The following is a 16,411-nucleotide window of genomic DNA, read 5'->3' as shown; positions in this document are numbered from 1 at the left end:
CATTTTGTTCTCCCAATAAGAGTGGGTAGAGCTAACTTATATCACTGGATATGGAAATGAAAGGGTAATACCACCTGGAAGTTGCTGGAAGCTAGACAGAGTCTGAAACAACCAACTCATGGGGGTAGGAACAAAGCAAAACTGAGTTCACAGCAGAGTGTGCATGATGGCTATAAATGATGGTAAGATGGGGAGGCCAGACTTGGGGGCCAGAGCCACAAGTGATACCCTGAGGCAAGTGACTCAATGAAAAGGGACCTTTTATCATACCCCATATTCTAGACAGAATGTAGTTTTGGACCAGATGAAAACATTGAACCAGCTGGACAATATGAAGATCAAAGACACTCAGGAACTGACATAGCCATCCACAAAGGGCAGTCCCCATGGGACTGGGAGTATATTCTGTCCACAGCAATATATATGTTTATGTATGTAAAAGCATCAAGCACAGTGCATGGCAAATCAGTGTTTCCTTCTTTCCATCTTCCTGGAGTCCAATACCAACCATAATGCAACTTGTGGGTCGACTGAACAAAATTCTGCTTTTCCATTGAGTGTTGCTTGGAGGGGCGGGTCCCCCAGAAAACAGGAGTCATGTGATCACTGTCTCCATGCCCAGGAGATGCTCTTTTCCAGGCAAAATGAGCAGGTGGTCAAGAGTCCCATTCTTCGTTCTCCCACTGGAACTGAACTAGGTTCTAAATGATTATCGGGTGAATTCCTAACAAGATGGTCACTGCTTCTCATTCCTAATGCCGAACGCATTGCCTGGCACACGGTTGGTGCTGAACACATATCTGTGGGATAGGCAGATGGTTGGATTTCCATAACCAGTTCACTGCATTTTGTTTGTCACTTACTATGGAAAGAATATTTCATGTTGGATAGTTGTGCCAGTGAACATCGTTTTCAGAAATGGGGATTTAGGAACAGATACTTGAGGAGAAATTATTATTCCAGCGTTACAGAGAAAGCAATGATGACAGCTCCCAAACCTGACATTTTGCTTGCCCTTTACCATTAGGAAGAGATTATTTTCAGTTTCCTTCACAGAACACATTTAATCATTAGGACAAGATAAAAGCAACAAGTGGAAATGGATATAATTAGCAAGGGTACCTTTTCCTTCCTTTCCCGTTGATCTCTGCTCTTTATCTGTTCCCATTTACAAAGGTCATGACCGCTCTGAGCGGGGCTTATCCACACCTTGAGATCCTTCGTGTTTGGCTTGTCTCTCTCACCCCATAGCACATTATCTTTTTACAATATTGTAATCTCAGTAAAATATGAGAGTGTAGCCAAACCATAGAAGGAGGTCCATCCATGTTCCTTGGATTCCTTACCATGTGGGGGTATGTTGGCCTAACTTCAAGAATGTCAGATGCTGCTTAGTGCATGCAGGCTATTGCATGCAGACAAGGTAGACAGTTGTCTGAGAATTAACATCCCCCTTCCCTGGGGTAGCCTTTAACCAGTGATTCACTAGTGTGGAGGTATACCTCATCCCTCATCCTTGACCTGGATACTTCTGAGGCCTTTTCCAGAGTTCGCCTTAGGATTAAGGGCTATGGGATTAAGGCCCAGTCTGAAGGCATGGTGGCCAACATCACAGTACCCCCTTCATTCCCTGCCCGGTCTCTTTCTTCCCAGCTGTACACACTACACATGTCCCTAGAGCCTCCCATTAAACTGCTTGCACTTGAAACCTTGAATCTGAGGGGACCCAAACAAAAAAGATGAAGAAGAAAAAATATGTATCAGGAACACTCTTTGCAGAGTCCTTTCCACGGCTTCTCCGTGGAGCCTTTCTGTTCTCAACCATTGTTCCCTCCCGGTCAGGATCCCTCCCTAGTATGGATCAAAAAGGGATTCTATGGAAAGTAATCTCACGGGGTAATCTGATCATGAATTCCTGGTGAGTAGTCATACCCCAGGCATATAACTTCTTTAGTCAAAGGCTTATCTTTGCCTTAAGCAAGCCCTGTCCATTGATTCTGTGCATCTAGGACAACACATTTTTGAAATACACCATAACCACTCTCCAGAGAACATGTAATCTTGTTAGCTATCCTGTAATCCAATCCCCACCTTTCTGTTGCCCGCCTCCATGCAATCTTCCTTACATCCCTCCTTAATTTCAAATGCATAAAACAAACTGCAAAACTGTTTTTCTCCAGAGCATTTGAGATCTTGCTCCCTGGCTTATGTCATCAGTTTGGTTCAAATAAACTCTCCTAAAGAAAAAATATTGCCAATTGGCTCTTTCCTGCCAGAGTTCTCGGGTCTGTGATACCCACTTTCTGATGATGGAACAGCTGGTACTCCTGCACTCAGCAGCTTGTTCCTGAATATCAGCCGTGGCATCCTGGGTTTCTAAGTCAGGCCACTGCCTTTTCTATCCCCTGAAGCATTAATTCTAGTACATGGGAAAAAACATACGGCCCAGTCTCTGGCCCGGCTGGCCGGAAGTTAAACAGTGAGCCTTCTCATCTGCTACTCTCAGACATAAGCCTCTAGCCAGATCCAGCATATTTTAGCAAACAAAGGAATTAGAGCATTGTTTTCACAATGTTCTACTTGTGTAATTCTGGGAGCTAATGTATATTTGCTTCTAAAATAAAGGGAAGAGAATCAAAGGTCATGGGAGTGATTGGCTTCCCTGCTCCATGAAAAGAACAAGGTGACACAGGGCGACATGTAACAGCGGGGCACTAGCAATGGTACAGGAGCAGCCAATTGTAATTAACCTTTGGAGCTCCCTGCCCTGGGGTGTTACCAAGGCCACTATCTTAGCTGGCTTTCAAAGATAGTGTTGGGAGGCGATGTGCATTCAAACTAGATCCCACAATTAAGCCAGGTGTTCTTAAAATTATTAGCACTATCCATCTCCCCAGACGTGGGCAGAGCATTGTTGGCTAGTCTACAAAAAGCACTCTAACACTGACATATGCAACTTGGCTACCTGCTTAATTGTTAGACAAAGCAAGGATGTAGTAGCAGCCAAAGTCACTTGTATTGTTTAGTACTTTGCGACTCAGAAATTGCTCTCACTTGCACTTCCGTGTAATTTCTGTGGCATTATGCGAGGTGGGTTATTATCTTCCAATTGTACAGATATAGAATCCAAGGCTCAGAGAGAACTGACTTGCCCAGAATCACACCGCTGGTGAACAGTAAAGCTCTAGCCCCAACCAAGATGGGCAGACTGTTCATCTCTGACCTCATTCTATACTTTGGGTCAGTGGCTGCTTATGGAAATCACTCAGAGAGCTTTTAAAAAATAATGGTGTCAATCTCTCATCCATCTCATCCCCAGAAATAGATTCTGGTTTAACTGGGGCCTGGGAGTTCTTCTTTTTCTAAGAGTTCCTCCGTGGACTCCAAATATGCAGCCAAGACTGGGAATCAACCTGTTAGATGAAAACGGTGACCCACTGTGGTATGCATGGCACAGGATAGGCTGTCCCCTGACACCAAGAACTTTTTCCATCAGAAAATGATGAAGACTGATGTTTTCACACTGGTGCTATGTATTCGTTGAGTAAGTGTTTGCCTGCTTGGTATAATATGGCAACCAATGAAAGATACTCGCCATTGAAAGTGTGCTCTCTGTCTCTTCACTGTGCCTGAAATAGTGAAGAGCTGAAAGGGGCTGGTGCAGGATCAGAGTCTGGGAGGCTCCTATTGGGCCAGGCATTGATCGTTTAATGGCTAGCTCATGGGCAGATCCCAATGAAGGAAATGGATGGTGTAGCCAGCTAGGGAACCCTTGAGGGTCTCAGAGCAGCAGGTTTTATTGCCAACCAGTACAGATATATTCTTATAATTTAACAATCCCTATGTCTATATTGGTGTATATTGGCAGAATAATATCTTTGAATATGCTCCCATCCTAATGATGTTCTGTTAAATGTTTAATAACCAGGGGAGGAATGAGAATAGAAGTCCTGAGTTATAGTACTTGCTACTTCCTATGGTGTAAATACTCTCATCATGGCCAATTTTAAGCCACCAATGTGATGTCACGAAATATTGAGCTGGGGAGAGATACACAGTAGCACACCATTGTATAGTATTTATACCATACAGCTACAATAAAGGTATAACCTCAAGAATATAGCTAATAGTAAAATGCAGTAAGTAATTAGGAAGCAACTTTTAAAATGTAATATGTTTGATAAGTTTACATCCTTTAATTTTTAATAAAGGTTGAGTTTAATGGCCAGCTAATACAATTCTTAAAATTTTTAGTAGTTGATTCTCAGGAGCTAGTACAATCTGAACTCTAGCACGTCACTAAACCACCCCAACTAATCATTAGTGTCACCATTTAAAAGAAAAGTTTGGGAGGGTCCTAATGAATAGCCATATATCATGCCTTAGAAGGGCAATAGTCACCCAAGATAATCCATAAACAATTATTGGCAAATTAATTTGTTAGACTGACTGATGAATCATTTTGTAATATCCTTGAAGAAAAAGCAAATAGAGAATAAGCCTCAGTATCCTTATAAAGAATATGGAGATAATAATAAACAAAATTCAATTAGGTACATAAAGCACAGTGACTAAAACATAGTAATCCCTAAATAAATGACAGTCACTTTTACTTTTTTTGGAGTGGGCAGAAAATTAACATTTCAGGCACAATTAATACTCGTTAGATACTATGCCACACTTCTGAAGGCTGATGTGATAGCAAGAAAAAAACTGGCAAATGGAATAAAGAGCTACAAGATTAAAACTAGTCTTTACCCCATCCACTGACCATACGTCAGACAAACAGAACAGTAAGTATATGCAGCACATGGTGATAAGAGCAAAAGACACAAAACAGACAATGAATTGGTGAAACACTGAAGTAAGCCACCGGTATCCGGTGGAGGGAATAAAAACAGATACCCAGAGGGGAAATAGTTGTATCTTGAGCTGCATCTTGAAGACTGGGAGGAGTCCTTTGGGCATAACAAGTGGGTCTTTTGGTTGTGAACAAAGAGGGGCGCTTTCTCACAAAGGGTTGGGAGGGTACTTAAAAAGACCCTTTGATGGAGTCTAGGTTGTGTGATGGATAGGTGTGGTAAATAAGGTCTGAAAGAACCTTGCCTCGGAATTGGGACATTATCCTGCTGACCATATAGACTTTCACGAGGGGAGTGAAACGTTGGATTTTGAAGTGTACGTTTTAGAAGACATCACCTACCCTGAAAGCAGTGTGGTACATGCACTTAGTAAATTCGTTTGGCAGGTGTGGTGAGGGAAGACCCAGTTGGGAGACCATTTTAATGGTCCAGGTGATAGATGGGAAAGATGGGAATCACACCCTGACTGCTGCTCACAGAAGTAGAGAAAAAGTGGGCTGAAGAAATATTTAGAGGATCAAATCAATAGTAGTTGGTGACTGCTGGGTGTGAGTGGGTGGATAGAGAGCAATAGAAGATGAGTCAGAGGTTTCTAAGTTGGGTAACGTGGTAGAGTGTGGTGATATTAACTGAAACAAGGGAAGCAATAGAAGTAACAAGTTTTCAGAAATACAATATGAAAAAGCCCAGTGTGAAGCCTCTAAACTCAGCGAGTGAAACACCTGAATTATTTCTGTTTCATCTCCTCCCTTGGTTTGTGATCCAGAAATTTCTTTGCTCCAGGTCAAGAGGGACAAATAGAACAATGCATATGAAAGTACTCGGGGAAATAAGTGTATGAGAAGACACACAAACAAGAATCAACAGTACCATTTATTCCACAAAACTGTATTATGTCATGACCCCAGGAGCCTGGGCCAACGTGCCCTGAGTCTAGCCTTCTCTCCTCCTTAGGAGCAGCTGGGACAGGAAAAATAAAGAGACCCACCTGCAGGAAAGTCATCTTTCCTCTTTACCCAGGAAAGTGTGAGAAAAATAACTTATGGGGACCTGAACTCAGGCAGGGAATCAGAACCTGCTTTCTGTGGCAGAGACAGACTGTCCAGGGCTGCCATAGAGCATTAGGCAGGGGGGCAAAGAAAAACCTAAAAACAAGGTAAGCCTATATTGGATCAGAACATAAGATTGATTGCCAGGAGCACAGGACTCCTGGGGCAAGAACAAAGCAGGAAAGTAAAGAGGAAACAGGAACGTAGGAGAAACAGACTGAGAGGATAAATCCACTAACAGAAGTCAGGATAAGGTTGGTCACAAACTCGCAGAGACTGTGGGCAGAGAGCAGCTCCGCTGGGATCAGAGGCAGCATTCAGAAGGATTCTTTCACCTGAAGCGATCCCCACGGCTCATGCCTCCCTTTCCGTTAGCCGAGTGCAGTGGGATTTCCTGAGCAGCTCAACTCAGTCCCAATAAGCCACAGGCCCAGAGCGGGGCAGGCTTCCCCTGTGGCTCAGAAGTTTCACTGAGGGCAAGAAGTCACCTAGGGATTGGTGGACTCTCTGGAGGGCCCAAGTCGGGTTTACTGAGTTTATTTCCTGACATTATGCCAGGAGCCCTGACACCGGGTGGGGGCGGGGGGGGGGGGAGTTGATCAAGACGCTGATGCCTGTGAAAGCAATGGCCCCCTGCAGGGGTGAGAGACCTAGCAAACCATTCCTTCTGCAAGAGCCCACTGTACGTGGTAACCTGAGAAAATGAAAGCAAAGGTCTTTTCCCATTTCTGGAGGAGATTAGGATGACTACTCTGAATATCCTAGCCCTTATCAAATAAATCATATTTTTAATGATTAAGAAAATATAATCCAATACAAATCAATCTGGAGAATTAATCAACTAAATCTCGCTCTATAGGGACCAGCCATCCAACCCTGCCCCTCAACCAAGCACTTCCCCTCCCTGGGTCTCAGGCAGGAAAATCCAAGATGAAGACATGGTATCACAGCTTCCCTGAATGTCCTTCTGGTTTTCTTAAGGACTATCCATAAAGCCAGTAAGAGTTGAAATGAAAGCAATTGCATTTTGCTCCTTCACCCTTTCTGTCTACGCTGAACAAATGACGCTGTGTTAGAAGAGAAGTTAAATCTCACAAACAAATTAAGAGAAAAGAACAAGCATTTTCACGGCAGGGTAAGGAATCGTATCTGCAAAGGTAAGTCCACCTCCAGCCTCAGCCCACATTGAAAGACAGCTCCCTCCGCTGGCATCAGCAATGCAGGTTCTGCCCCAGAACGCCACAAGTAGCCATGCCACTTCTCACTCACCCAACGTCTGCTCAAAAGAAGACATAAGAGGCAAAGGTGACGTGTTGATGTCTTTGTCGGCTGTGATGTGTCTGCTCTCATAGCTCTTGGTCAGGGTGGGGACCATCAACTGAAATGGCACCTGGAGTCCTGTCCAGGAGGATGGGCCTCACCTGGTGGCCTGGAACACTGCAGACACAGGGACCAAGCGAAAAAAGAAAAGTTGAAAACACTCACTTTCGATGTTCTCAGTAAGCAATGCAGCTGAGTAAAAGCCACATTCCCACAAGCATATATACTTTCTAAGGACTAGGGAAGTACTGAGTTCTTTACTAAAGTACTATCCAATATAAAATCCCTGAGTTCGTGTGGCTATTGACATTTAAATTAAAACTAAATAAAATTAATAGTTCAGTTCCTTAGTCACACTGCCACTTGTTTGGTGCTCAGTAGCCCCATGTGGGGAATGATTACCACATTGATCAACGCAGATATATAACACTGCCATCATCACAGAAAATTCTACAGCTACAGCTGGTCTAAAGCACTGAACAGATCAAAAATCACTAATCCATGTAACAACAATGAGTTGGCCTCCCGGGTCACTTTTTATCTAGGGCAAAATTTTAATTTTTACTATTCATTGGCTAATCCTCGACTTCTTCTGTTTCCTTTAGCTTTGGTACTTTACTTCACAGCTTACACTCAGCTGTTAAGTAATCAAAGTCACAGCATTAAAATATAAGAGGCATTTCCTCAGTATTGGGGGCATATCTGGACTCCCCCTGTCTTTAAGACAATCCAGTTTATGCCTGGGCACCTCTACATCAGGGCCTTCTCGGCTCCTCAAGCCAAGTTCTCACTCACTTCTGTCTTTTTTTTTTCTCTCTCTCTCTCTTTGTAAGAAGATCAAGTCATCTGCTGGCACTGTCTCCAACTTCCACAGCTTAATTACCTCCCTCAGGTTTTCACCGAATGAGTAACTCAGCAAAATGACTTTTTAAATGAGCTTTCACATTTAGCAATTTAGCCCACATGCAAACTGTGACTGGAACTAATTTTTTAAGTAAATAAACCAAGACTTATATATCACATAGTATTTTTTATTCCAAATAATCACCCTAGCAGGTAAACATACCTCTTCCAATTATACAGCCATTGCTCAAATCACAGCTATCATATTTCTCAAGGAATTGGCTAGGGCAGTGTAAGTGTAAAATAGAATTTTCTTGGAGGAGGGATGTGGCTAACTTCATGCCCCTCCCCCACCCTCACCCCCCCCCCACCCCCATCGTTAGGATGGCTCCTTGAAAACTAAGAGGTCATAGAACTTTCAATCTTACAGAACAAGGTAATAGGTCTTCTAACTCTTGCAATGGCAAACACATCCATCCAAAATTAACAGTCATTCATGAGGTGCATAGGAGACGAACACAAAATTCATTTACTCAGAGATAGATGTTTTAATTATTCTTTCTTCTATTTACTATGTAAATGTGTGAGCATTTCTGTCCAGACTTCATAGTCACTTCTGTGCTGCCTTATACACATGTACAGGTAAACCTGAGAATGCTTGCCTAGTCATAAATACTTCCTCTACTATCTTGTTCCAGAAGGGTCTTCAGTTGGTAGGATTGCATTTGCTATGAACTGAATGGTTGTGTCCCTCCAAAATGTATGTATTGGAATCTAATCCCCAATATGATGGTATTAGGAGATGGGGCCTTTGGGAGGTGATTAGGTCATGAGGGTGATGCTCTTATGACTAGGATTAGTGCCCTTATTTATTTTTTTAAAAAAAGACACAAGAGAAATGATCACCAGATGCAGAAACAATGAGAAGACAGCCATCTGCAAACCAGGAAGAGGTCTCTCACCAGACACCAGATTTGCCAGTGCCCGGATCATGGACTTCTCAGTCTCCAGAACTGTGAGAAATAAACTTCTGTTTGTAAGCCCTCCAGCTATAGAATTTTCTTATAGAAACCTGAGCTCACTGAGGGAGTATTTGTTCCCCAATACATGTGACACATGCTTTTAGATATTTTAAACCTGTATGTTCACAGGCAAATTTGATTCTTGGATCCCCTTCAGAAGTCAGCCAGAATTTGAATAATAAAAGGAATGATCATGTGGTAATATAAAGTTTGAAATAAAATATGAGGGTAGGTTTTGTTTGTTTCTTATTCTTAAAATATGACTCACAAGTTAATTTCCAAGAGTACATCATTGAAAGGGATGAAAACTGGGGTTCATTTGTTAAAAAAAAAATAAGTGAATGAACAGCCCTATCGCTTGACAATTATACTGTGTGTATAATACATAAATGCATTCAAAAATCATAATTAGATTTTTCTATAAGCAGTAAATTATTTTCCTTATTTTCATATATGTCCTTAAAGTAAACAAACCACTTCATTAAAGATACAAAATGCCCTGCAAAAATTTGCAGATACAAGAGTCTCTATCAAAGAGCACTTTTTTACTTTAATTCTGTTAACTGTTTTGTTTTAACTCTGTTAAAGGCACCATTAAGATATAAAAAGTAAAATAGAAAAAGTGAATTTTGTATCATTTTCCCCATTTCTTGAGGACTCATCCTGGGAGATGTACAGAACATAAAATCAGCTACAGCTTTTGCCCAACAGACTCATCATCTAAATGTGACTAATAAATAGCCTTGAAGCCAAGATGAAGACAGAAGAGAGAGACGCCCTGGAGAGAAAGATGTGGATGAGAGTGTACACTGCACAGGCACAAAGGGTTGACTGGGTGCTGTGCGCACAGCCTGGAGGTGGGGCAGTGCCGTTCAGGTGCAGAGCATTGGGCTGCCTACTGAATATTACTGGAAAGGAATGTTCTCTTGGAGCAGAACATCGCTGCTGGTCCTCCTGGGGGCTCCAGGAGGGTACAGAGCATGTCAGTCCACCCAGGTGATGCTTAGAGAGGAAATGTGGTCAAGTGGACACGACACCCAACACCTCGCCAGGAGTTTGGAAAGCCAGGTTCTCTAGATGGCTTCTCCACAAGAAGCAGGATGATCTGACCAAGGCCTGGGTGCTCCCCACACCCCAGAATCTGTGTCTGTAAAATGAGGACAATGATGATCCCTAAGATTCTACTACTCCAACTCTGCAAGATTCAAGGTTGGTTCCTTTAGGACTGTGCTCCTCTAATTTGACATACCCTAAGATTCATCTGTGACACTGGGTTTAAACAAATACAGATGTTTTGTCTTTACCCCAAAATCTTCAGAGGACAAAGCAGGAAACCAAATCGTTAACTAGAGACTCAGCTGTAGAACCATGAGTAACAGTGACCCCAAGTCCCCACTGTCCTAACCAGCTTTGATCTAATTTCAAAATGAAAAGTAGAAAGCTGTGTCCGTATTCCTATTTCACAAACATGCCCAGATATGAGCATTTTAGCACTAAAAGAGCAGAACCATTTTGCTTATTCTTCTTCTATTGAATAAAATAATGAATCTCTCAGTTTGTCCAGGGCTTCATTAAACCCTCATTTGAAATGAAAAATATGTGGTTTGTAAGCATTTTAAATTTGTTTGACTTCAATGCAAAAAAAAAAAAAAATCAGAAGAAAGGGATGAGGAGGAAGGTATGAAGGGAAAAAAAACACGGAACTGGCTGTAAAATAACTTTTGTTACCCAGAATCCCAGGAATACCATAATAGACCATCAGACAGATCAAAATCAAGTGGATTTCAGGTGTGCCCCTTCCTGATGCTGAATGAGGACTCGATTGGTTCTGTCTTATATTGTGAGGCCCTTTCAGCACCTTTGCAACACAGGCTTACAGGGAAAGCAGGAAGAGGCAGAACAGGGAACTCCATCCCAGCTCCACCTTACTGTGGTGGGAGTGGCCAATGAATGGTCCATATCAAGGTGTGCAGAGGGGTCTGGCTGACCTGGGCTCAAACTTGGTCAATAGCTGCATCCAGTGAGGAGCTGGATGAATACTAGAGGTTAGTATGATCCCCGAGACAGTAACAAGAGTAGGTATTAAGATCCTCTAGCAGACTTCAAGGCCTCTTTGGAACATGTAGCCCACTTATGCACATGCACACATATGCATTTTTCTGTTCTGTGTGCCTAAGTTAATATACCCATTATGCCCTTTAGGGTAATAAGAAGGCTTTTGAAAACAGAAAAATGAATCTGACTCTCATAGAGGGAGATATTGTGGAGGCATCTCAATAAAACTTTAAAAAAAAAAAATAAAGGAATGGGCCAGCCGGTGTGGCTCAGTAGTTGAGCATTGACCTATGAACCAGGAGGTCACAGTTCAGTTCCGGTCAGGGCACATGCCCAGTTTATGAACTCAATCCCCAGTAGGGGGTATGCATGAGAGAGCCAATCAATGTTTTTCTCTCATCGATATTTCTCTCTATATATCCCTCTCCCTTCCTCTCTATAAAATCAATAAAAAATATATTTAAAAAAATAAATAAAAGGAATAAAATGTCCAGATCTTTGAATGACACAAACAATCTTACTTGTTTTGGAACTCCATGCCTGCAAGTAATTCCAGGTTTTCATTGGTTCCTGAAGTACAATCAACATCAGATCTTATTACTCCCATTTTGCTTTCTAGTGATTTGAGGAATATTTGGATCATATGCTCAGACGGATCAATAAATAAATGACCAAGGACAATCGGTTTGAGTGACAGCAAAAACCATAAAACTGGCCTGACTTGGAAACTGGCTGGAGTTGCAGGAGGTCATCTCAGCAGAGGAATGTGGTGTCTGACTGCCCTTATGTGGTCATGTTTGGGGGTGAAAGCTGGACCCATAGGAACTGTATGGCGGTGGTAGAGGGATGTCCAGGGAGATGCTGATAGCTGAGTCAGCCGCAGCGGAGACAGCACTATCACTGATGCGTAAAGTGTTTCTGTAGAAACATTTTATCCTATTTGTTAAATGTAATAAATCTCCTCTTGTTTAAGTAGTAAGTGGTTTGCTTTTGGCAAAGCTTTAAAGAGAAAAAGTCAACACACATGATCCATGGAGAAGAAAGAAATTGGTCAAACAAGTGTGGCAGACATTAGATGAGGGCAGGGCCCCACACTCTGAAGCAAGACTTAGGCAGGCCCCAGAGTAGAGATAGGATGACAAATCCAAGCCAGATAGGAGGCATAAGATGCAAGAACTAGTCCTGGGAGAGAGACTGGTAAGAGTAACACAGCATATTCAATCTCCATCTAGCTTCAGTTGAGGGCAAGACTCTGGTCCAAGAAACACATACAAAACAGGAGTCCCATCTTATAAACACAACAAAGATGACGGAGTTAAGGTCTGAATTGAAGAACATGCTGGTGCCCGGGGAGCACACCCAGGCATAGAGCGATATGACCAGCAGATGGCGCCATATACATTGCTTTTTTAGTACCACCCTCGGTGATGTTTGGCTACTGGACTTTGTAATTGAAAGCATCAGCACAACTGGGAATAGCTGGGGAAGAACAAATGGGAGACCTTTCCAGCACTGAGGCCTGTCACCTATAGGAGCTACTGGAAGCAACACTTAGCAGCTTTATTCCATTTATTCCCAAGGCCTGATCTGATTGACCACGATTCAAGTAGCAGTATGGCCAAGGGAGATGATGATGGGTGAATAACTGATAACATAACAATTAAGTATTTACTCTTCATAAGGAAGCCATTGCTCATTGTTCAATGTCACCCTACATCATCATCAATATCTTTACAAACAAATAAAGATGGTGATAGTTAGGCCATCAAGTTATTAAAAAATCTAACATTCGATATTATCAGTAATTAAAGATAAGACAGACCAAAAAAATTGACAATTTGGTGCTCAAAAAGAATTTCTATGCAATAACAGTATTGGGACATTAATTATCACTAGTATCTATACAAATATAGTTGTTCTTGTACCATTATGTATAACCTCCCATGAGAAATTCTAGAATTTGTCCCATTTGTAAATGGTATCATAAGATATGAAGGGGCCCACAAATGGATGATGTCTAACCACTTCTTAATATGCTCAGGAGTATCCAGCTCTATCCTCTTAGTTCCAGCCTATTTCCCCATCTCCTGCAACCACTTTGCATAACATTTCTGGAGCCTTGATTTCTGGCTTCAACGTGAATGCAAATTCCTCCCTACAGGGTCACGGGAGAGGACTGGCTTCTTGGAGACCATCTCACGAGGCAGACATGGACCAGGTGATACAACAGTCCCGCAACTCAGGACTCGACAGTGAGGTTTGTAGCATATCCCAGAGCAAGGAGACAGTAAAGTATTGTCTTCAAATGTCTGCTAAAATTACTTGCAAAACACATCTCTAAAAAAGAATTGATCTAGAATATACAAAAGTATCTCATAAGGCTACATTCTACATTATTCCATTATAAGGCCATCTGGAATAGGCACAATTATAGGAACAAAACAAAACAAGAGGTGCCAGTTCCATGGTTTTGGGATGGCGCACTAGGCTGACTACTAAGAGACCGTGATAGGAGACATTGGAAGTGAAGGAACTGTTTTGTACCTCGATTGTGAAGGTGGTTACATAACCAAATGCATTGGTCAAATCGCATATACCTGTATATCACGAAGAGTTCATTTTACTATATGTAAGAAAGTAAATAAAATAAAGCAAGGTTTAAAATGTATTAACAGGAGCTCCAGTGGCGCAATCGGTTAGCGCGCGGTACTTATAAAATGTATTAACATGGTTGATGCAAGTCAAGATCCATATGCAACTGTCAGGTTGAAAATTTAAATCAGCACACATTTTATCCCATATCAGCAATGCTCTGGTGAAGTGACCAACAGTTAGTTTCCTTTTGGTTAATTTCCTTTTTGTAAGGCTCTACCTTAAAGAACCTTTGTCCAAGTTAGAGAAACCTCACATTGAGAAGTTGGGCCAATCCTCAGGATAGCCTGGAAGAGGCTCTGTGAGGGGCAGTGGTTTGTCTCCACCAGGTCCCAGGGATCCCTGACACAACATGCCTGGACTGACTTCCACTCATTGAAGACTACATGCATAGAACCCCTGCGTGTGCTGAAGCTTATCAAGAGCTTCTACTCTCTTATTATGAGTAATTTACAAATAAAAAGTGTTCTCCTTTGACATCAAGAAAGAAATAGGATTTATCCCTGGTTATTAAGACTTATTCTCGACACCCATGAAAAACACACATGGTGTCTAAATAAGACAAAGAAAAATCATTTGGGCAAAAATAAAAAGGACCCCAAATCAATTATATAGAAAAGATTCCTTTATTAACTTTTGGTCGAGAATATGTTTAAATATTTTCAGAAAACAACTCCAAGACCATGTGGATTCCTGCAACAGAGAGGAACTGACAGGTCTTTGCTCCAACCACGAAGACAAGAGGAGAAACAGTCCAGAGATGAAAGACGCTGAGGACACCTTGCCATGCTAGCAGTCAGCAGCTGTGCGTCGCTGCAGGTTGCCTAGGACCAAACCAGAGAGGGTCGGACCTGCATTGCCACCATGTGCCCACCATCCAGATATCATTGCTGACAGGTACACATAAGGAACTGTTTGACATTGAAACGGGGACTCAGAACTGTTGGACATTGAAATTGGGACTCAAACATTTTTTGTTATTATATGTTTATTTCTAGTCTGCAGAGGCAAGATTTTTTAAAGGAAAGAAATGCGAAAAAAAATAGATTCAGAGGCAAAACAGCATTGAACAGACTGCCAAACTACAGCGGGAAGGCAGGGGAAGTTGGCGGGGCGGGGGGGGGGGGGGTGGTGCTGTAAGAGATCAACTGAAGGACTTGTACGCATGCATATAAGCATAACCAACAGATACAAGACACTGGGCGGGGAGGTGAGGGCATGTAACTGGGGGTAGGGGAGGCTGGGGGGAGGTCAACGGGGGGAAAAAAGGAGACATATGTACCACTATTTGTAATACTTCAAACAATTTAAAAAAATTAAAAATTAAAAAAAAGACTTATTCTCAAACTTACACAGATAAGTAAAAAGGGAAAAAACTTAAGGCCTGCAAAGAAAAGACTCAAATATTTGGAGGAAATGAATTCCAACCCAAATATAATAGAAAGAATTACAACATGCTTTTAAATTGATTTATTAAATAAGAAACAAAACAAACACCCAAGGACATATTTCTTGGGGGAAAAGAATCGAAAAGCTAAAGCCTCCTCGAATACGTCTTTCAGAATCTCAGAGATATTTTTTCATTCGGTTGAAACAATGCTCAAAACCATCTTCACCTGTGAAAATCCTACCCATCTTTCAAGATGCAACTCAAAAGAAAGTGAGACATTCAACCTGAAATAACTGTGGAATTGGGTTTCCTGGTATAGTTCTAGAAACTTGGCAAAATCCAACGCCAATTTGTGAAATCAAAAGGACATTGTGAAATTAAAAGAACCCTACGTCAGTGACTTTCCAACATCAGCGTGCATTAGAATCAGGGAGAGGCCTGGGAAAAGACAGATCGCTGGGTGGGCTCCACCTGCTGAGTTTCCGGTTCAGTAGGTCTGAAGTGGGACCCAAGAATCTGCATTTCAAACAAGCTCCCAGGAGATGCTGATGCCCATAGTTTGGGACGCATGTTCTGAGAATCACTGCCCTGCATATCACAGGAGTCAAATAAGATAATGCATGTAAAACTGTTCCATACGGTGGGAATTGCTACCTGCGTGTAAGGAATCTTTCCTTTAATGCTAGGTTTACACTCAATTCTTTAAAAGGGCTTCTTTGTCTCCCTAACTAGATTTTGAAAACCTATACATAATACTTTGTACTTCTTTTCTGATGCTGCCAGGAGTCTAAGATTGAAGTCGTTTTTATTGTTTTTATTACAGCAACTAGACTTCACTGAGAGCATCGAGATGGTTCAGTCCCCTGCAGCGCACAGCACACTGCTTCGTCCTCAATGGGGACTCTGGGCAATAAGTTCTTCAAATGAGTTGAACGTCCCTTATTAGAAGAATACTGCTTTGCTTTCTGGTGGTTGTGATGAAAAGACAGTGGGACGATATTACAAAGCACAACCATTTATTATTTCCCCAAATTGTATGTCTAAGATCACATTGAAACTGATACTCTGTTGTCTATTTTTTAAATCTGTTTTTATTGATTTTAGAAAGGAAGGGAGAGGGAGAGAGAGAGAGAGAGAAACATCAGTGATGAGAGAATCATTGATCAGCTGCTTCCTGTATGCCCCATGCTGGGGATCAGGCCCACAACCCAGGCATGT

This window comes from Cnephaeus nilssonii (genome assembly GCF_951640355.1).
Source record: "Cnephaeus nilssonii genome assembly, chromosome: 11".
Classification (NCBI taxonomy): domain Eukaryota; kingdom Metazoa; phylum Chordata; class Mammalia; order Chiroptera; family Vespertilionidae; genus Cnephaeus; species Cnephaeus nilssonii.
Note: the sequence above shows the minus strand (reverse complement) of the source record.